This window comes from Triturus cristatus, chromosome 9 (assembly GCF_964204655.1).
Source record: "Triturus cristatus chromosome 9, aTriCri1.1, whole genome shotgun sequence".
Classification (NCBI taxonomy): Eukaryota; Metazoa; Chordata; class Amphibia; order Caudata; family Salamandridae; genus Triturus; species Triturus cristatus.
Genome location: NC_140592.1, coordinates 333,508,338 through 333,531,621, shown reverse-complemented (window position 1 = coordinate 333,531,621; position 23,284 = coordinate 333,508,338). Strand labels below are relative to the sequence as shown.

At 40.2% G+C, this 23,284-nt stretch overlaps 1 protein-coding gene across 1 annotated transcript in view; it reads right to left on the bottom strand.

Moving 5' to 3' along the window:
- The window catches only part of LOC146797873 (caM kinase-like vesicle-associated protein), a 592,979-nt gene that overhangs the window by 452,275 nt on the left and 117,420 nt on the right, over window positions 1-23,284 (bottom strand). The gene's annotated exons all lie outside the window — the stretch shown is intronic.

Below are 23,284 nucleotides of genomic sequence, written 5' to 3'. Positions count from 1 at the left end.
TCTCAGGGTGCTCTCTGGTTTTCTTCTTCCTCTACTCATGTTCCATCTTGGTTGCTAATAGAACAAGAATTAGCCTCCCCTCTGCCGACTGCCTCTTTTTTAACCATGAATACCCTTTTTATTCCATTTTCTCGATCTATTATTTTAGACACTATTGCTGCAGTTCGCAAGGTGGATAAGAAAGTGGCAATTCCACTGCATAAGACTAGATGGTCGTCTATTTGGCGGAAATTCTAAAATCAAAATTAATATTGATCCAGAGTTGATGTCTTATTGGGCTGGGAAAGGTATCTCACTTGTTAAACATCTCTATGACTCCAATTATGATCCTTTCCCTTTCTCCTCCCTAGCTCCACAATTTTCCCTCTCTAACTTAGACTTTTATACCTTTCTGAAGTGCACCTTCATCCTTCTTCCCCTACGATTACGCTGCTTCAATTATGGATCAGGACTGGTCATGTAGCGTCTAGGATTTACAAATTCTTATCGTCCTCTACACTTCCTTCCCATACTGTCGCACAGCAAAAATGGCTACATCATTTTGATCATAGTGTTACCGATCATATCTCTTCAGACACATGGCAAGATATTGGTAAACTTCCTCTTCGTAATAAAATCGCCCCCTCATTAATGCAGTCTAAGTTTTTCTCTATTAATCTTCTTCACTGGACTCCCATTCGTTTGTATTCGCTAAATCTCAAAGAAGACAATCTGTGTTGGAGTTGTGGTCTTGTACCAGGCGACTTTCAACATCTGTTCTTTGAGTGTTCCCTTCTCCAACCCTTTTGGGATTTAATTCACAAACACCTTATGATTATCTTTAATATTGAGTTTCAACTTTCTTTTCCTTTAATTCTTTTAGGTCCGTTGGCGGCCCAGGTCCCTCTGCCTTTAGATCCCTTGGAATTACAATTGCTGGATCTTTTATTGACTATTGCAGTCAAAGTAATTCTTATGGAGTGGAAATCGTTCTCTTCAGTTTCTTACCATACTTGGTGGGCTTGGGTTTCCTTTTTACGAAGTGCTCACACGTCATTGGATCATGCTCATCTCTCTCCTTCTATATCTGCTGGTGTTTGGAAAGCTTTAGATACGTATATGGACTTGGCCTCAGAGGGGTTGGTGGATCAATATCCTTTTGATTTGTCTGGTTAATGTTGTGTGGTTATTGTTGTCCTGTGTGTTGGATGAATCCTTCGGAAATCTTCTCCTCTTCCTTCACTCCTCCCTGTCTTTCTTTCTCTTTCTTCATCTCTTTCCTATTTTCTCCGTCTTTTCTTCTTTCCTTTCTTTCTTCCTCTCATCCATATTTTGCTATCGGTTGGTGATACTCTTGATAATTACTTCTGCAGGATATCAATTTTTTCTTCCTTAATTAATTTATTTATATGATATCTGCAGATTAATGAATGTTAATGTTATATTTCTTCTTATTTAATTTCATTCTATTATCATATTATTTATCCTTGTCTGATATCAATTGTATCACTTTTGCCTGTATCTTATGTCCTTATTTGCTCCTTTAAAATAATAAAATTCTCTTGAAATAAAAAAAAGAACACATCTGCATCCCATGTCGCACACATTCCTAATAAATGACAGTGTAATTGTGCTCAGTGCACTCTATGTATAACCCTGATCCAACTGGCAGATAAAATGATATCTGGCACCGTGGTTGTATAGTTAGTGTCACTAGAGTTTCTAATAGTATCTCAGTCAGCATATCAGTTCACAGTGCCGGCATCTAGGTGCATCAGTTCATTCCTGTTTGCACATCCAGATAACATAAGCTCCCAATGACTTTGGAACTCTCTGTCTTGGCATCCATAGTCTTCAAACGCTAACCAATAATGGCATGAAAATTCACCAATACACTAGTGACACATAACTGTACATGAAAATCATCTCTTTTACACGCATCGGGTGGCAGAAACTCACCCAAACCTGGATGTTTAGCTCCTGCTTGTAGCTCAACTCCACCAAAACAGAATTTTTGCTATTTGAAAAGAACAAGTCCACACCTGGCTGAATGACATGAACCTGGATGGATTCAAAACACACCTTTCACTCAGTGCCAACTCCCTCACTGCCCTCACCTTCAAGAAAACCAAGATGCTCTGGTACCAGCTCTCTCTACTAATTAAAATGAAACTTCAGAACTATGGTGTAAAGCTCTCCTACTCTCAAATCAAGATGCTGTACATAACCTACTTTACAGTCTCTCAGACTACACATTGCCCACATGTAGGACCTCTATCATGCCACGGCAGACCTTAATAAGGGCCTAAAAAAATATGATCACATCACCCCTACCCTGACGCAAGTCCATTGGCTCATCTTGCCGAACAGCACCATTTTAAAAACCAGCTGCATCATCTACACAGCCATCATGATCAGCACCATGCCTATTTGGATGTCCAGCTCATATCTTTAGGGGCTATTGGCTCAAACACAGCGAAAAAACCATCAGACTGGAAACGAAGAACTGAAAAAAATAAAAAAACAAGGTGGTAGGCATTTTCAAATTATGCACTAACGATCTGGAATGACATCCCTGTATACATTTGAACTGTGTCATGCCTGCTCCAATTTAGTAAAGAGCTGAAGTCACACCTTTTTTAGGAATACTATATAACAACGCAGTAACAGTCCAGTTCTGCTCTCAGAAGCCAGCTACCATTCAAACCACTGTTAATCTTGCACAACATTCCACAGCCTTTCAGCACCATTCACAATGCACAAATGCCATAAAAGTGCATACATTTTAGAGAGAGTAGAGGAGAGCTAAGTGCCTTGGATGAGAATAAAGCAGTGCTGTGGTAGATAATATAACATGTGCATATGTACTGCCAAATTAACAACGAGTCTCTTGGCAATAAAATGCTGATGTGTATTATTACCCAACTTAGGGGCCGATTCCGATCCGGGTCGGAAAGCACTCCGACCGAGTCGGATCCGGAGTGTTTTCCGACCGAGCCGGAGTCCTGCAGTCCGACCGAGCGAGTACGATGTGGCCGTATGCTGCCGGACTCGGTTCGGTCGGACTCCCATAGAAGTCAATGGGAGCTGGTCGTACGACGCGTACATGGGCTCCCATTGACTGAATGGGTACATCGCGGACAAGTGCGCCCCCTACAGTGGGTATGCATCGTGCCATCCGCACCGTACATGCCTGTGTTTGGGTCGGTTCTCCCCCTGTGTCCGAGTCGTAGGGCTGCAGGTGACAGGGGGTCCGACGCGGACCCCCAAAGGCAACCACCCGGACAATTTGCGAGCCGGACACTCCGGCTCGCACAGGCTGTCCGACGCGTGCATCATACTGGCTCGGTTGTGAATTGCATCCATTGCACGCCACGGTTAGCTTACGACCGAGACGTACAGAGCGGTTTGGACCCGGAAACGACTCGGTCTGTGCATTTCATGTAGCTCGCATCGTACTTGCTCGCTCGTACAGTTGTACGAGTCGGCCGGAAAACACGCGTACGGCTCATAGTTTTTCAGTACGGACCGCTTTCGGTGCCTTTCCGACCCGGATCGGAATCGGCCCCTTAGTGGTAATCATTTTATCAACCTCCAGATGATGGAAGGCTGAGTGACCCAATAGTAATTTGAACATCTGACCATGGAGGTCAAAAACAGATCCATGTAGTGAACGCATTATTCAAGTGTACCATCAGACTCAGACAGATTTTGGTAATAAATGGTGCTAGTAATAAACATCAAACAGATCAGCCATGCATCCAGCCATAAGAAACCCCAAGCATGTACAAGAATTAAAAGAAACAGTGCTTGTCCATTATGGTGGCGGGTCTCATATCTTGTCAACCTCACCAAAATATAAGAAACCATAAATAAAGAAGGCTTATGGATAACTATGAAGAGGTTAGGGACTCTACCATGGGTAATTTGAAAAGAGTCAATGTGGTATGCTTGCTGGATTGGTAACCTCTGAGTACAGCCCATATCACAAGACTACATTGAGAACTCTAGTATGGTTAGATCTGCAATCCCATTGTGATGAAGTAGTGTAAATAAGACCTCCAAATCAATTTCAAAAGTATCCGACTTTCTGACTATTATAAATGAATATTTCATTTATAATAAACAGACACTTGGACCACTTTTTGTCTCTTTATTGTAAATTAATAATTCGTTTACATTAAAGAGATACTTAGACCCCTTTTGGAATTGATTTGGAATCTCTTCTTTACACTACCTCATCACAATTGGAGTTCAGACGCAACCATGACAAGATAAAAGACATATATATGTTGACTACAAACTATGAGCTGTTGTCTAATCAGGCCTTAACTATCGTGGCTCAGGAATGGACCAATCATTTTGAGGCCATTTACAACCATGAGGGCTGGCACTCCTCTTACCTCACCCTCGGGCGGATTTGAGGATTATAGTTTGGTGGAATAAGGTAAGAACAGCTATTTCTACCCTGCCCTTAGGAAAAGCCCTTCGGTCTGAATGGGGTTCCTTGCAATTTGTACAAGCCACTGGATGGCTTGTGGGCCCCCTTATTGACATTGATTTAAACTCTGCTGCCTGTGGTCCTCTGCCACCTTCATGGGGTCATTCAGTATCAGAATTATCTTTATTCAGCTGCAAACAGCCATGAAAGCATGCAAGGTGTGCAAAAATAGCAACAGAATACATACAAATTATTAAAACCCACAAGTAAAATAAGTAAAATCATCAGGATTGGGATATTAATGTCCAACAATCTGGATAAAATCAGGCTAGGGTGAACAAAACCAAGATTAAAACAGAATTGAGTACTCATTTATCAATATACTAAAATTAATCTAAAATCATTGACCTCCTGGAGCGGGCTGCAGCTTTAAGAAACGGAGTGACATGACCACATGTTTTGTCATCTGGTAATACCAATAACAATTGATATGTTTGTATACAAAGCCGTAAATTCTTAAACTTCAAAACTGGAATGAGGAATTTTTCGGTATACGTTTTACAATATTCACAAAAGAAGATGAAATGTACCATAGTTTGTTTGTGCAAATTAGTACATTGGTGTCATTCAGTAATTGTGCCAGTTTTTTAAAAATAGGGAATAGAGCAGAACCAGCTTGTTATAGATCTATATCATTATTAGATTGCGAGGTGAAAATGATAGGTCAAGTGCTGTTGGATCGCCAAACGGCATGGGCTAATGAGTAGAACATCCTGTCGGACCTGTATTTATGGATTCAGACCAGGTCGGGGTACCATTGAGCATTGAGCATTATTTGCAAATATACCTAAGCGAAGAGGGGTGCAATCTACCTTGCCTTCATGGACCTCAGCTTAGCATTTGATAAAGTAAACAGAGCCAAGCTCTGGGCTGTGATTGAGTCAATTGGGGTCGAGCCTGCACTTGTTACTTTTTTACGTGATTTGCATGATGGTCCCTCGGTCCCTGTGAGGTATGGCCCAAATGGGGAATGCACACCGCACTTTAGTTCGTAGAGAGGAGTTCATCAGGGTTGCATCCTGACACACTTCCTTTTCGAATCAGTTTTAATATAACAGTGCCAGGATGTCCCTAGGTAGGTCCTTGCTCGGTGCCCACACTGTTATATGCAGACATGGTTTTAAATGCATGCACTGGAAAGAGTTTTTAGTGTCTTTTAGATCTTTTTATCAATTTCATGTATAGTCTTGATCTCTCATTCAACTTTACAAAATGTCACTCTATGATGGTTGGTCCTAATAGTACTGAAAAAACTGGAAAGTGTGTGGCAAAGGGTCATTGCAGTGGCACGGTAGACAATTTTGGTTTTGAAGCCATTTTTATGGATTTTGCTGGATTTGCCTTAATTGCCAAGCATTGATTCATTATAACATATTTTCCTTCCATTGTGCCACTCACAGTATTGGTGATTTTTGATGACAGCTGGGAAGCACACATAGAAAGGCCGTTTTAGATATATTTAAAGCTAAATGTATCCCCATAGTTAGTTTTGGTTGTGTGACCTGGGGCAATGCACCCATTGTCCATACTCAAACTGCAGCAAATACGTTTTTTAGAGGGCTTTTAAAGATTCCACAAAGTATACCCTTGGAGATTGCCCATGAAGAACTGGGCAATGAGATACATATTTGATTTTATTTGCCTCTGCCCCTTGCTCCTTTGGTTTTCAGTGTTGCTGAAGGATGGGCTGAAGCTTAATACGCTTATTGTACATGAATGCATGGGCCTGGATGACATGTTACACATTCCCTGCCTGCATTAATTGTGTGTAACCCGAGAGATTTAGGGAGACCAGAACTTTTCTATGATCCCGGCCACATTGCTAAAGCGGACATTACTTTGTTCAAGGTAGCCTTTATCTCCAAGGCGGCAGCGAAGCGCGAGGCTCTTGTCTTGACCAAGCGTTCCTTGTATCATTTTATTTTGGTCACATCCTCGAGCGGCATGGAACCCTACCTAAATCTTGATATGTCCAATCACCATCAAAGGCTGTTAACCTTTTTTAATCAGAGTTTGACTCCTCAGTTTATGTTTACTAACGGTGGCTCGCTTAAAGATTCTGATTTACCTGTGTGCATTTGTGAAAAAATGTCTATTCCTGAAACTTTGCATATTGTTATGACTTGCCTCAAGTTCTGCAAATTACGCCACAAATATATACCGTCCATTATGTTACCCATGAATTTTGAGCAAGTAAAACCAGCACTATTTTTTTTACAATTTGTATCTATGCCTAATGTGTGTTTTTTCTTATCTTGGTTTCTCTCTGTGGATTTTTGAGATTGAGCTGGGATTTTCTAGTACTCTGTCTGGGTCAATCATCTGTTTGTCATGTGTTTGCTGATAATGTTTTTATACTGTTCATATCTGTGCTTTTATTTTTAGGATTTCGAATAAAGTTTTACTGAATGACTGACTGACTGACTACAAACTGACTAGTCTATTAGTGCCTAAATATTAGGCATCAGTATTACTAAAATCAATTTAATGCATTATCACCCATGGAAGAATGACAAGGTGAGTAGTCTCAGCAAAGATCCTATACGCAGGATACAAACTGATCGTTGAAGAGGGATACATGCTAAATGAGCTGTCTTTGGGCTTACAAAATGACAGTAGTGGCTCCTGGAGGGAGTGCTGCGGTTACATTGCGCACCCTGTAAAGCCAAATGGCGATGCAAAATGCGCAATGTAATTTGCTTTATTTATTTATTTAAGTAATTACCTGCATACTGCCTTATGCCGGAGTTTACTACCCCCTACCCTGCCCTCCCCCGCCCGCGTCACCGCCACGCAGCATTCCCTCCAGGAGCCGCTACAGCAAAATTAACTTGCGAACGAGTGGTTGGAGTCCATAAGTGTGCTGAATGATTGCTACCTAGAGGAAATAAAACATACAAAACCTGACATAAACAACCCTGCTCTGCCTGTGGAGTTATGAAGAACTACAAAAAGTAAAATGCCTGCAAACAAGCATGCCAAAGATATGGGAAAACATGGCGCTACCTCCCGCACAACCACCCACAAATCATGCTTCTGCCATTGGCCCTGCAGTTCAGGAAGGATCTCAAGACATATCTCTTTAGGGAAGAGGCAATCAAGTGATACATTGGTCTACCAACTTCACCCCGGCACAATGAAGGGATTCATCCTACTCTGCAATGTACTCCGCCTTGGATTGTCTTTCCTCCCAATTCTTGTACCCTGTTGCCTCAATGTATAGTGTTTGATTGCTCTCAGTAAGGCTGTGCTAACACAAATAGTGAGACATGCATTGGAATGGGTCTAAGGGAATTTTACGCTCCATGAAAAACAGAGCACTTGCAGCTTTATCATTTTATAGGGGGAGGGGCAGGGATTGTCGTTGATTTGTCCTTCCTCCAGCAACTTTATCAGGATGAGGCGGACTGGCCTCAAAAGCAGTGCTCAAGCAAAGAAGTTACAGACAGAAGATGAAGTATGATCCCTTAATTCAGAAGCTGCAAAAGCCCCTGAGGTTTCGCAGAGAAAGCTGAAATCAGTAGAAATGGCTGAATAATGAAGCAGAAGCAGAATTTACATAAGGCAATGCTTTTGGGATGTACCAGCACCAATTTGCTGATACATCCCAAAACAGCATAAAACATCATAATTAATTCAGAACAAGACATAATGAATGATGTGTACTTTCTTAACTCAACTATCCCAGTTCATTTCAGTGCTGTAATTGGTGCCTGTACTTTTCTGTTACATTGCGCTTTTGGGCGCCTTTTAGGATTCTTATGGCAAACATTCAACTGAACTCCATAATCTTTACTATAGGAGGTTCAATTTTTTTTAAACTTTTCTTGATTTTTAGTTTTACATTACAGAAGTCAGCAGAAAACGAAACCATAAGGGGCAGATCATACAGAAATTAAAAGGGAATACTATAGCCTGTGTGGTTTAATATTGTGGTGGAATACAAGAAGGAAACACAAAGATGGCGGGTGGAATGCTTGCAAAGATCTGAGTTACTGGCAGTTACTAAGGCTACACTCCAGCCCATTGTTTGCTCGTTATGGGGCACACGGGACAGGGACCAACCATTTGCAAATCAGATATTGTCTGGTTCAGTAGGAGCAGTCCAGCCCGAAGGGCCAGGCCTGGGCACCTCTAAATGGGAAAACATGAGGAACCACCCATAATGTCATGAAATGGGGTACATCAAGTCAGGATTTCTGAAATAAAAGCAGTTCAAGCTGATCACTAGATCTCATTCTATACAAAAAAACTTAGAGTGACCTCCATCAGCAGATCCCCATCTTCTTCAAAGAAGTCATGACTCCTTTCCAGGCAAGCCACATCACTCCATGAATCCACCAAAATATCCTTGTATCTATGGAAGGTGAACTGGGTCCAAGAAGGAATCCTCTCATTTGTTGTACAGGGCTAGGTCCCTCCTGGTTCAGCTAGGGGGCAATCCTCAAATCCATTGTAAGAGAAGGCAGCATTGGACATGGAGCAATGACATCCATATAATCACATTTGCACCATAGTTCTTAAGATGCTGGCCCAGCATGTCAATATCAAGGGTCTTTGGCTATACAGATAACCTTAATTGTAACTATGTTGTCAAATTTTTTTTTTAATTGTGTTTTTTATTTTGCTTTAAGAGATGCCTATAAACTTATATTATTATCTCATTTAGGTTTGTCATTTGATCATAAAGATTGAGAGCCATTAGACGGAGCCAAATGATTATATTTGATAAAAGTTTCTATATTTAGTGTTCCAACAACATTTTTCTTTTAATGTAACGTTATAATACAGAGTTGTGATGGTGACTGTAATGATGGTTGAGGCATTTAGTTCATAAAAAAATGTTTTTGATTGCTTTAACGTTTGCTCCATTTGACAAACTGCACAGAATGTTACATTTAGAAACCTCCTCAGATTAACTCCTTACTTTTTTCATATTGATCAATGGTTGGCAAGACTTGCAGCATTCTCAAAAGTTGATCCCAATTAAACTCTCATGGAAATATTTGCCTTTAGACATTGAGCTTCACTGGACTGGTGGTTTACAGCAAAATTGACATAAAGGTAGAGCTTGGACAAGAAGGGATTCGTTTTTGGGCGGTATACATCTGTTGTATAACATTCTTTGAGACCTTCAACATAGCCGAAAAAAAGATACATTTATAGTTGGCCCACAAACTGGACCAAAAAGTGCCTTCTAAATAAATAAATGAATGTCATTTGAAGCTGGTTTCCTGTTGAATTCCAGCTGATTAGTACACCACTGAAATATGATTGACTGACTAAAATGTTAAATATGTTGCTTTGATGGTCATTATGTTTTGCAAGAGATCAACAAACCTCTGAGGCAATTTGCAACCTTCTATTGCAGAAGGTGGAGGTGATGAGAAATGCCTTTCTACTTCCTCAAAAAAGCCAAAATTGTGATTGAGGCATTACGAACAGAAATACTAAGTTTATGGACCATCATAATATTGCAGGATTTATGAGGTTGGGAAGAGGCACCTGCGGTGCATCATCTGTGAGGCCTTTCTCCCGCAGAGCTTCCTCCCCTCAGACTTTCACAGTGCAGGCTGCTTGTAAAGAATACATTTTGTTATAGTGGCATCTGCAAGCTAACTGGCATTTTGCGTTGTAATATGCCAAGATGGAATCCTGGCTTTCTGGTATCTTTCCGATAGAGCGATGAAGGCCTCGGCAGTGGTTTGTTGTACTTTCACTACTCTCATGTTGGTGACAAGTCAGACCACTAACTCACCGTATTCCTATGCCATTGTACTGGGGAGGGATTTAGCCTTAAAACTGGAACTCCTTGCCTGGGGAGCCCCACCTCAATCAGGGATCGGGGGGGTGCGGGGGGGACTGGGCCCCCGCTGAAGCAATGAGATCATTACTATTCGCATGGAGGTGCGTTTTCTTCGGTGTACTAGACCTATGAGTTTTATGGGCATCTTGAAATACTCCCAAGTTTCATGACTGGACCTTACCTACCTCAATCTATAACACCCATCTACAACACTCAAAGAAGTCAACTGGATTCAGGATGTTACCCCATAAAGTGGGGAAGAAGACAGGGGCAGAAGGAGGGCAGAAGTATAACCTTGTGAGTAATAGAATGTCAAAAAAATGGCAAGACTGAGGTTACTGGGGTTCAAAATCATGGTGGTTCTACCCTGAGGAGTTTGGAGAATTCTGATAGTACAATCCCTATTTCTAAGATCAATGTTTCTTCTGAGCCACAATCTCAGCCTTTACCTTCAGTTGTAAACTCACAAATGCAGGCTGGTATCTCTTCTCAAGATACTGAACAGGGACTAGTTGTGAGTTTACCTAACTGTTGAAAGGTGATAGAAACTTTTGAATTATTAAATGATTCCCGGTTTTCTTCTGTATTGGCTGTAGTTATCAATGACTGTATTCAGGGAGAGTCTGCTAGTATCTCAGGGCTACCTTTAGTCTATCACTTGATTCAAATGCATTAACCTTCTACTGATACCTCTTCTCAATTATTGATGATCAACTCGACTAACTGTGATGATGTTGGTTTAAATCTTAATACTACCAAATAAGTGGAGGGGGACAAATTTGCTACACATTTTTAAATTTGCCTGACTCAATTAGTCAGTCGACAATTTCAGCTTGTAAAATATACAATCCCAGCAGAGTTGAACAGACATTTTAACCTCAGTCAAGATCGAGCAAAAATGCAAATTTTGAACCTAATCTTGCAGGACCTCCAGGAGGTCAAGCAAATGTATACCCAATCCATTATGTATATTGTAGCACGATTATAGATGAAAATTTGATAAGTTGTTTACCGATTGGAGGTAGCTGAGCGGCACATCTCAGAACTTCAGATTTTACAGAATTTGGAACAGGTTTCTATTTAGAAATACATGAAGGAGATTAAAATGATGAACAAGAAGCACTGGAGAATTATTCAAGGATGTTTAATTTGAATTTCATTAGGGTCCCTGAGTGTAAAGAGAACAATTCTAATGTGACTACTAAGATAAGTATATTAATGAAGCTATCCATTTTGCCTGACTTTGAAGGTAATTTATTAGTTATGAGGGCACATTGCATCCTTAATATGTTTCCTTGCATAATAATTGTCCATATTTTGCTCCATAAGTACATTAAGACTAATCAAGGGATGGATTTTCAGTTTTTTTCAGATATGACCTATAAATCAGTGCAAAGACGCAAGAGGTTTAGGCAGCTCATCCCCAAAATTAAGACCTGGGCATTATGGTCAGTTTATACTAGCAATACAACTGGATACTGATTTATAAGGGTACATTTCAGCTTTTAGAACTTTCAAGTCAGCTCAGCTTATATTTCAGACCTTAGGTAAGGCAGAAAAGATTACATGGAAGAGTATGTCAGGTTGTGTATTAACATCGGTGGGGGGTTATGTCATTAGGGTGAAGGGTTTAGCAGTTGTTTTAAGTACTGATGTAGTTTGGGGGAAGAAGGTTTCTGTCCTACATTAAGTTTTATGAGGGCTGGTGTAATTTTCAGAAATACTACTTCCTCAAGGCTCAACAAAATGGTGCCATCTTTTTACGAGGCGGAAAATATCTCCCTTGCTGGAGGGCAGCTGATTTGGGGAAGAGCATGGGGAGGGAATCTGGGAATCAAAGTTAAAATTGATGATATTTTGAACTTTAAATAGATACTATGAATGATAAACACTTACACTGGAGCAAAAAAAAAATGTGTTTTCCCCTTTATGAGTTACTACATCTTATTCTTTGCCATGTTTAAATTATGTTTTAGGCAGGTCACTGAAATTCATAAGTGGCTTAGTCCTGAAGTGCTTTAAGAAAATATCTTAAAGATGAATGATTAAAATTTAAGGAAAAGTAATGTCAGACTTAAAACTACTTTTTTAAGTGAATGTTCCTAATAATGGATGTAATTGGAGGGCCATTAGAGCTTGGATTCTAATTTATAATCTTGCAATTATTCTTTCACAAGAAACTTACATCTTTAATAATAGACATTTAATATATATTAAGTTTTGTTGTCTCTTCAAGTGATGCTGCACACATTGGTGTTGTTGTTTTCTTTTAGAAAGTACTATTGATAGAAGTAAATGAGTGGAAGGCTGACAAAGAGGTTCATTGGTTTAGGATTGACTTCTCAATTGTTTTCCAAGCAGTTGGTTATAGTTATGCTCCAATTGAAGATAATGCTACCTCATTCATCAGTATATGCCTGTTACTTTTGCTATTGAAAGGTGAATATATTTTTGGTGGGAATTTTAATATCATTCAGCATCGACTTTTAAATTGGATGAACCCCAAAAGAAAGCAAAGTATGCAATTTATCCAAGATAAAATGTATACTTATTTTTAGGATCTGAATACTGGAACCATGGAAAGCAAATGACCTGAAAAAGATGACTTTTCTTGCACTTTGTTTCACCACAATTCAGCCCTGCTAATTTATTTCTTTTTAATCTCTTCAACTTGAATTTAAACAGCAGCTCTTTTACCCCAATGGGTTTTCAGATCATTCTGACTTAGAATGATATGTAAATTTTTAGTTTGTCAAAATTCTCCTAGACTGTGTTTTTTTTTTTTACATATTACATTTGGAAAGCAAAACGTGGCTAGTAGATAATGAGTTTATTAGGACTTGCCATAAATGAGGGCACACCAAATTTGGCTGCAGTGTGGGAGGCTTTTAAAAGTACCATTAGAGCACAAATAATTCCATTCAGCATAGCCAGTAGAAGACAGGTCAGAAAGTTCAAAATAAAATTGGAATTACAGAGTCATAATGCTTTTGCTAAATTTGCTTCACAGAAAACTCCTCAAAATAGCGCAGATTGGGAGACGGCCAAACAATCTCTTAAGGAACATTACTATGATGAAAGAAATCTGAATGATAGGACTTATAATAGTGTTCCTAGGAGAATAGTCAATATCCTGGGAGATATTTGGCATGGTTAGCTAGAGAGAGATCCACCCAAATATGATTAAACCTTAAAAATGTCCCCACACAGGGCCAGAAGTACAGCAAAAGTGAAAATAAATGCAATGTGTTTAGAGTTTTATAAAAATATTTATAATACACAAAGTAGTTGATCTGAATCTTTCAGACTCTTTTCTTGCTACATTATCCATTCCAACACTAGCCCCAGACATTACTCTACTGTTAATTTCTCCCTTTGACCTGGAGGAATGCTTGGATGTAATCAAGATTACGTGGACTTGAAATGCATGCACAAAAAGTAGATATCCAATTGGGTTTATAAATCATATAAAGGGTTGTGAGTGCTCATTTAAACAAATTGGCAAATAACATTTCAAGTGGAATCTGAGTTCCTGACTACTTTTTCATGGATACTATTCTGAGTTTTTTTTAACTGAGAAAGCTGAAGATCTGAATTCATACCACAGAATTACACAACTAAATGTAGATTATGAGATTATTGCAAAGTTGTTAGATAACAGAATCAACAAAAGAGCAGGTCATTTGATTTACCAAATCAGAATGGTTTTCTTGCAGGGTATCATCTGCATTCCAACACCAAATACCTTATGGAGGCTTTAAATCATTTTACCTGTATGAAATTCCCAGCAGTAATAATACTTCTTGATGCCGAGAAGGCTTTTGACCTATTCATCAGGTGTAGATTATTTAAGATTGTGAGTAGGTTTTATTTTCCATCCCAGCTCACAATGCAATACAAAATATGTTTGGAGAGGCGCAAGCTAGAATAACTTTGCTCTCTGTTAACATGGGGTCTTTCAAGGTGAACTGAGGAACATGTCAGAACATTGTGCAGAGCAGACACAGCCTTTTCAGGTGCTAGTGAAAACTCCTCCCACCACTCTAAACGCAGAAAAGGTTTATTCAGCCTGGCTATGAGTCACCCAGGAAAGGCAGGACCCACCTCCACCCCCACTATCATTGTCTAGTGTGAATGCACATCCCAGCTCCTGTCACTCCAAAACAAGACAGTCAATATTCAAACAGGCAGAGGATGGTTAAGTAAGCAAATACTCACTTTCTAAAAGTGGCATGTTCTAACACACAATTCAAAAAACCACCATTACTAAAAGATACGTTTTTGCATTCTGAGTTCCGAGAACCTGAACTCCTTCCTTCTATCTTAGTCCAGTGGAAAGTTGCACTTGTAAGAGGTTCAGGGCAGCTCCCATGTTAACTTATGGGAGAGACAGCCTTTCAATAGTGGAAAACGAAATGCACAGTAGTTTACTATCGGGAAATGTAATATACATTAGTACATGTCCAACCTTTCACATTCACTGCACCCTGCCCACAGGGCTACCTTTGGCCTATTTGAGGGGTGACTTAAATGTAAGAAAAGGGCAGGTTAGGGCCTGGCAAGTGGGTGCACTTGCCAGGTCGACATGGAAGTAAAAACTGTGCGCAGACACTGCAGTGTCAGGTTTGAGACACCTTTGAAAGGCTACTTGTGTGGGTGGTACAACCAGTGCTGCAGGGCCACTAGTAGCATTTAATTTACAGCCCCTGGCCACACGCAGTGCACGGTACTAGGGACTTACTGATAAATCAACTATGCTAATCATGGAAAACCAATCGTAACACAATTTACAGTAGGAGCACTTGCACTATGGCACTGAATAGCAGGGGAAAAGTGCACAGAGACACTAAGTCAGCAAAAATGAAGCCCAACATACCATCAAAAACAGGAGGACAGAAAGCAAAAAGACTGGGAAACAAGCCAAAAGATGACAGGTCTAACAAATATATACATAGATACATCTTAGAAATGCCCCAGAGGTCTTTTATCAGTTTCATAAATTTGGTGATTACAAAATGAATCAGCATGTAAAGGATACTTTCCTTTTGAATTATCTCCCAGATGTTCTACTGGATGCAACTGAAAGATACTAATCCTAAATATAATCTTGGGATATATGTTTCCAAATACACAGTGGACGTATGTGAATAAAATAATACCTCACTGATTCAAAAAGTTAAAAGTCTATTACGGCATTGGTGTTGTCTTCCATTATCAATATCGGGCAGAGAAGAATTAATAAAAATGTTGGTGTTACCACTTTTCAACTTTTTGCTTTTAGCAGCCACTTGTATTTCATATGTTTTTTTAAAGAACAAAAACTCTTATTTTTTATTTGGAGGAATGAGAAACCAAGATTGGCATTCACAACCTCCAGTGGATTATTCCTCAGCATATTACACCATCCTTGTATTCTTGCCTCAACTAATAATGTCAAGTGCCAGTACAATAACCATCATGCCCCCTAGTGGGCTCTACTTCATTTGTGTGATAATGAAGACACTACTACCCATTTCACTCCCTTTTCTTACAGAAAGCTAATAAAATACATCTGTTAAAAGTCCTGATGGATAAGACCTAGTAAATTAAAATGAATCAAAAGATAATTGAAATCAATAATCATATTCTTCTAATGGGAAACCCTCCTTTGGAGTTCATTTCAAATTATCCAACGTTCATAAGTGCACATGCAGTTCCTCATCCTGGTTATGCCCATGCAGGTCTTTGTTTTATATTTCATTTGGATAGCAATTGTGTTAGAGCTTTTATTCTATCTCCTCCTCCGAATTGATGTTTCCATCAAATCAATCCCCCGCCCAGTATTACCACCTGTTAATAAAATTGATCTGTTCTCTGAAAGTGTTATGAGACGTTTGGAAGACTGACCACAACAAAATAAAACAGAAAATCGGAGAACTTGAGTAAAGAAGAATGTAAAGCTTTCAACTGACTTAGAAGTGAGGAAAGTATGGGAATAAAAACTGCTGATGAATGCAGTAACGTTGCCTTACAATCAAAAGGAAAATATATGCAAAAAGCATATCAACAGCATAATGGTAAAAAATGTTACAGAAACGTCCTGGAAAACCGATTACACATTTAAAAGAGACGTATTCAGACAAATTAACTAAACAGAAAGATCCAGGCTTTTGGAAGCTTGCAGGTATTTTCTTTTTTTTAAAAAGAGACCAGTGAGGCATACAAATAAGTAAATTGAGATGATTGGTATCAAACTGAAGAACAACTATTTCCTCTTTGGTAATGAGGTATTCCATCAAATCTGTGGCACTGCTTTTGGAAATTCTTGTGCCCCAATCAATGCGAATCTCACTATGGGCTGGTGAGAGAAAGAGTTTGCTTGATCAGGTAGACATGAAAAGTATTTTGATAATACATTAATTTGTTTGCTCTTAATTAATGACCACGTTTTAATATAGGACGGCAACAAGAAAACTTGAAGGAATACTTTCTGAGTCTAAACATCAATCTATGCACCATCAGGCTGACATACTCTATAAGCCCTGAAAGTAATGAGTTCTTGTATACACTGGTTTATGCAGAAAAAGACAAGATTGAAATCAGGATCTTGAAAAAATGCTTTGCCACCAACAGTGTATTGCATGCTCAAGTCACTATGACAAAAAACTAAAATTGATTTTACCATTTGTGAAATGCTGAGGGTAAAGAGAAATTGTTCAACAGAGGATAAGCTCAGAAAAAACTTATCTTTAACTAAATAGAGAGTTCTATCACGTGGTTACCAAGAACAACTAATAAAGAAAGTGGAAAAAACGAACTAAGAGAAAAGGGATAAACTTTTGAAAACTAGTAAGGTGATTGTGAAAAAATGAAGATAAGAGTATCAGATTGATATTTTACAAATAGAAAGTCAATAAGGTCAGGGGCATAATTAAAAAAAACATTGATTGCAAAAGGATCCAGACCTGGTGAAACAAATTGCCACATTTCCCAAAATAACTTTCAGAAATGCTCCTTCTCTATTTACTATGCTTAAATGCAGTCATTTTGAAAAAGATAAAACATGGAAAGGATTAAATTGGATGAGTAATAACAACACAAATGTTTTTTTAGAAATGCCTTAAATCTAAGGCATTCAAGCATGGAATCTTGACGAAAGAGTATGAGATCAATGGGAAACAAATCATGAATAGGAAAAACATCACATGAAGAAATAATGTGATTTGTGTCCTAAAATGTCCCTGCAACATGATGTACATTGTAAGCACAACATGTCAAATACATAAGAGGGTATTAGAACACTTACAGGCAATTTCAAATAATGACACCAACTATCCAATAGCATGGCTTATAAAACAGTGCATGAGGGTGTTCTGCTATCTCTATTTTTGGGTGGAATTGCTTTGATAGAAAAATAAATCACAGGAGATAAAATAAGAGTTCTAAGACAATTGGAATCCAAATATATAATGAAATAAAAAATAAAGAGCTATAATTGATATAACCAAGATGAGATGCTGCATATCCACTTATGAACTTGGAATCATTTGAAATGATGTCTCGAGTGGGATTGCTCATTAGAAGAATAGGATTATTATCGATTTCAGCTGTTTTAAAAATCTTTTTGATCTACTAGGTCTTATCAGTCAGCACTTTTAACACATGCATTTTATTAGATTTATGGTGAAAGAAGAAGGAGTGAAATAGGTAGTAGTGTCATCATTATCACACAAATGGACTACAGCCTCCTAGGGGGCATGCTGGTTATTGTACTGGTGCTTGACATTATTATTGAGGCAATAATCTCATTTCAAGGATGGTGTATGACTCTGAGATGTATGGAATTACCCACTAGAGGGATTAAATTGGTAAAATACAAGTATGTGATCGTCGATGAATAGTAAAATAAATTTATAACCATTAAAGGGGACACATTGCGTCTCTCTTGACTCTTCTGGTGGGGACTACGAGTCCCAGGCGGCAATGAGGGTGGGACACCTGTGCTTTTCCAGCCTCCCACTCTGTGCTATAAAGTGCAGATACATGCAGGCAAAGCCCGTTCCACGGGCGGGGCCATCCTGCGCCCGTCAATCTCCCTCTTCTCTTTCTTGAACTATTACTCACTATTCTCCCCTGAGGCCGCCTATGTGTATGGGCAAACCTTTGCCCTGACACTCACTTTTGTATTCTTCTTCTTGTCATAGTGCTACACAACACAATTGTTTTGTTATAAAGAACATAATGGGGAAACAAAAGACCACATAGCCTGCACAGGGAATGCATGGTCATGGGAAGATAATGAGGAAAGCTGATAATTGTACTTTAAGTGAAATTGATGTATTAATCGAGGAAGTTGAATCAATTATTGGAACCAAAACTACCCAAGCTAAGCCCCAAAAAGATTCCGGTAGGAACTTGAAGTGCCCAGTGCTTATGCTTCCGAGCATGTTTAAAAAGAAGGAAGTATGTAGTGCTTGTAAGAACCACGCCCCCCCCTCCACTGAGAGCGAGTCAGGCCCACTGATTCCCAGGGATGAACCTCTTCTCAATGCCAATTCACGGGATACTCCCCAAGAGCCTATTATCATATGTAAAAACAACAATTGATGGACAGAATCCAGGACAATGTCATACATTCACACCAGTACAAAGATCTTGGCCTAAATCCATCGAAACCAGTCCCAGGTTGCTTGTTTCCGGTCCAGGGAAGACATGACTTGGCAGTTCGGGCTGGACTGTTCCCATGAGGCACAGGGTCAAGACTGATTTGCATATAGCTGGGTCTGAACTGGGGTGGCAAAGTGAGCTAAAGAACGATGATGGATTCAACTCAGATCTGTGACTGGGGGTGAGTGTTTGAAAAGTTTCAGCACTCCATCCATCATCTCCTTTTGTTTGCTTTATTATCATATGTAGCAAATGGTTCTCTGCCGGTAGGAGGTAGGGCTATCCCCATTGGCGATGAGACATCAAAACAGCTCAATCCTAAGATATCTAGTGAACACATCCCCCCTTATTTGTTACTCTTCTGGGGACAGTAAATGATATGAAAGAGGAAATAGGGGCTTAAAACCCATGGTTCTACAACTGTCAGGGCTTGAGAAGCATTTGATGGGGCATTCCATCGTAATTAATGAGAGTACGGGAAGAGCTGATGAGAAGGACTACGAGAGGCCCAAAGGGAGTCAGACTATCCCTAAAAAAGGCAGAGTGCCCCTAGCAACATCTGACAAGGGGTGCTTCTTTCACAATAGGGCCAACAGTTATCGGCAAAGGGCCCATCAGTAGGGGAGCTGGTGGAAAAGGGTTGGTGCTAAAATAAGGCTTCCTCCCATCCAAGGAAGGGCTTGTTAAAGGGGGGGGGGCATGACGGCCCACAGGATGGAAGAGGTGCTTTGGAGCCACATTCCAGACAGTGGAATCCACCAGTTACTCCTTTCCTTAATATGATAAATGTAACCAAATGAAGTGTAGCCTCGGGCTATGAATCCGATGATGCATTAAAAAATTAAGTTATTCATTGGATACGGCACATAAGAGACTGTAAATCTTTCATCAGGGAGGACACTGACAGTGCTAAAAGGAAATCTGTCCCAGGATCTATATTAAATCCTGGTAGCCAGACTGGTATCCCTAGATGCTAGGACTTGCCCACCAAATGACTCTTCTATCCAATTTAAGTACTGAGGGGATACGAAGCCCTTGCCTCTGAAGCACGTGCCTAATGCACAATCCGATCCTTGCTCTGTCTTGGATTCCATAGATTGACTACACGACAAAGGTAGTTCCCTTGCTTGAACTTACTATGACACTAGGGCAGAGAGCTTACAGCTATGAATTGGGAGATAACCAGCTAGGCTTGATTACATCTCCATCCCCACAATTCAATCTACCTAAAAATTAACAAAATCCCATCCCTATTCCTCGTAGATTAAATGTAGCTGAACACAACAGGGTCTCAAATATTTCTTAGAATGTGGCAGGCATAGTTTCCAAAGTGAGCCTCCCTGACTGGGGCACTTATGTTGATGGGTTTGAAATTTCCCTCTTCCAGGAGATATGGTGCACTACTCCAATATTCTGGGCTGGATATCAAACATTTTATATGCCAGCTAAGGTTAACCCATGCTGGTGCCCCTCTAGGGACTTAATAGTATGAGTAAAAGTCTGACTTGATTACAAAGTAGACAGAGTAGAAATAGACTCCTCTGATGTCCTAGGGCTTTGATATTGTATAACTAAGCACACAACCGTTGAAATCTATAACGTCTATGCCAGGGGTATGCAAGGAGGAAGGGCTTTATCTTCTTTGGTGAATCTAGAGAATTTCTGGGAAACAAGAATCACTCATGCATACATCATCATAGCTTTAATACTACGTTTGAACTGCTAGACTGCGATGATGTGTCGCTCACTGCAGATGAGGATGAAGAATGGGGCATTCCGCAGTTTGACCTTCCTCCCATTAAAAGGTGGCCTGAAGGGCCCTCCAGCTTAAAGCCTTAACATTAGAGTATGGGCCAATGGTAGAAAATGCTTGGACAGAAGTGGGGCTCCAACATTTAACAAACCTTGCTGCGAAAGGCGCATAGATTATATCTTAATGGATCTAACGCTGTGGCACCATGTAGTAGACATGGCCATGGAAAATAGAATAGAAAGCGACCACGACCCTATCTGCTTCCTTATGCGCGCCCTTTGGGAGAAATCTGTGAATGAGCTCCAACCTCAATGTGCTACCGAGGACATACAGACAGGCGCCACCCTGAATGGAGCCAGGTGTTAATACGCAATGATGTGCTATCCACCATTGAGAATGTCTTAACAAGCACATTAGTGAGACTTGAGAATGCAGTGGTGCATAGGGATAGTCCCCGGGAAGCTATACATATTCACCTAGGATTTTTTGACAATCTTATTGGCCATTTTTTTGTTCCCAGCATAAACACGGGTTCTAGGCACAAGACTGTAACATGGTACAATGCAGAATGTAGGCAATTCAAATCTAAACATGTACTAGCCATTAAAAGTAGAACACAGGTCACATACCCACTCTAAGTCAAGTTACCAACATGTTCCACTAAAGGGCAAGCGGGACCGGAAACAGAAAAGGTGGTGCGACCTTCTATCTGCTTGCCAAGAGAGAGATATGACCAAGTTCTGGTTTCTGGTGAACCTTAGAAGGGGTGTAGAAATGGCCCACCCAGCAAACGACATCTCGCCTGAAGCATGGGTCGAGCACTTTTTAGCCCTTTATGATGATGTCCTACTAGATTACACTAGCGAGGGGCAGGCTCTTGCAAACATAGTACAGATGGATCTAGGGTTGTAATTTGACCTGCTGGATGTAGAAAGTACTATAGGGACAATAGCGCAGGGGAACACCACTGGCCCGATCATCATCCCTGGAGTCATCTACCTGCATAATAAGGAAAACTGGGCCGAATACATCTTACTCATGAGCAATGCAATAGGAGAAGGTGCCCCCATCCCCAGATAATGGAGGGGTCCGGAGGTGAGCCTGTTTATATAAAAGGGGATAGTAATCTGCCATCTAGTTACAGACCAATTAGGTTAAAAGACACATTACAGAAAGTCTTCTATCTAGTTGTCCTGGACAGGCTACGCATGCTTATCGATGACAATCAAATCCTTTCTCCCTTCCAAGCAGGCTTCAGGGGCAAACCTAGCACCGTAGACCAAGATTTTCATTTACTTTTATGGTATTGGAAAACGGTGCAAATCGGCAAGGGCCACTTGTATGAGGCCATTGTTGACCTGAAGTCTGCATTTGACTGTTCCCAGGCAAAAACTGTGGCAGGTATTAGAGCAGATGGGAATGCCTCACAATTTACTATGATTCAATATCCGGCTACATGAGGACAAACATTCCAGTGTCTGCTGGGAAGAACAGGTACATCTTACAAGACAAATTCCAATTAAAAAGGTCATGCGACAAGGCTGTGTACTTGCCTCAACCTTATTCTCTCTCTGCTTGAATGAAGTAGTACAGTTCCTCTCTGCTGCATCTATGGAAGCACCATCTCTTGCAAGCACAAACATTCCTACTCTGCTGTTTGCTGATGATATCCTTCTCGTATCCCAGACACGCAAAGGGTTGCAAACATTTCTGCTACGATTTGAAGAGTTTTGTTGGCTCAGAGGCCTAGAAGTTAACGCAACAAAGACAAAGTACATGGCAATAAGCCAACACAAATCATACAGAGGGAAAATTTACTTAGGTGGCAAAAAACTCAAAAGGGTAGATGCTTTTAAGTAGCTAGGCATCAAACTATCATCTGGTGTGCTATGGAAACATCACACAGACAAAGCTACACTAAAACATAGGCAAATAGCAGGCACCATCCTGAAGGAGCACTGTCAGGCAAACCTAAAGCTCCTCCTTTGTGATTCTAAAGCAGTGGTTGCAGCATTGTATGCTGTGGAATTATGGGAGGGTTTCTGACTTGACGGGTATGATTACATCTGAGCGCCAGTTTGTCAGAACATTGCTGTCCCTCCCCCCTAGGACCCTCTCGTACCCGCTTGACCTAGACTTGGGCAGGAAAAGCATAGCTGATAAAGCCATGCTTAGGCCAATTTTGTACTGGCTGAGGCTTGGAACTACTCCGTAACGAATCCACTATGCAGAGCCATTCCAGGATGTAATTAGATTAGATAGATTCCACAAAATTGAATGTTGCAAAAACATAAGAAAGATGCTCTCGTCCCTAGATCTGCTTAGTCACTGGAAGCAATCCTTGCCTGGGTCAACACCCTCTAAAGAACAAATTAAAAAGTTGTATTGGCATTGGGTGACACAGCAAGAGTCTGATAATAGTTCCAGAGGTCCTCTTACGATGAACTTTGTGCAGTTCAAGTCAAGCCCTGGACTACCTGGGATTACTGCATTACTACTATTTCAAATAGGAAGTTATATTTTCAGTCTTTGCACCTAAAGATGTTTGTTGCAAAATGGTTTTTAAATTAGATCCTTCTTTGACCTGCCCAAGCTGTAA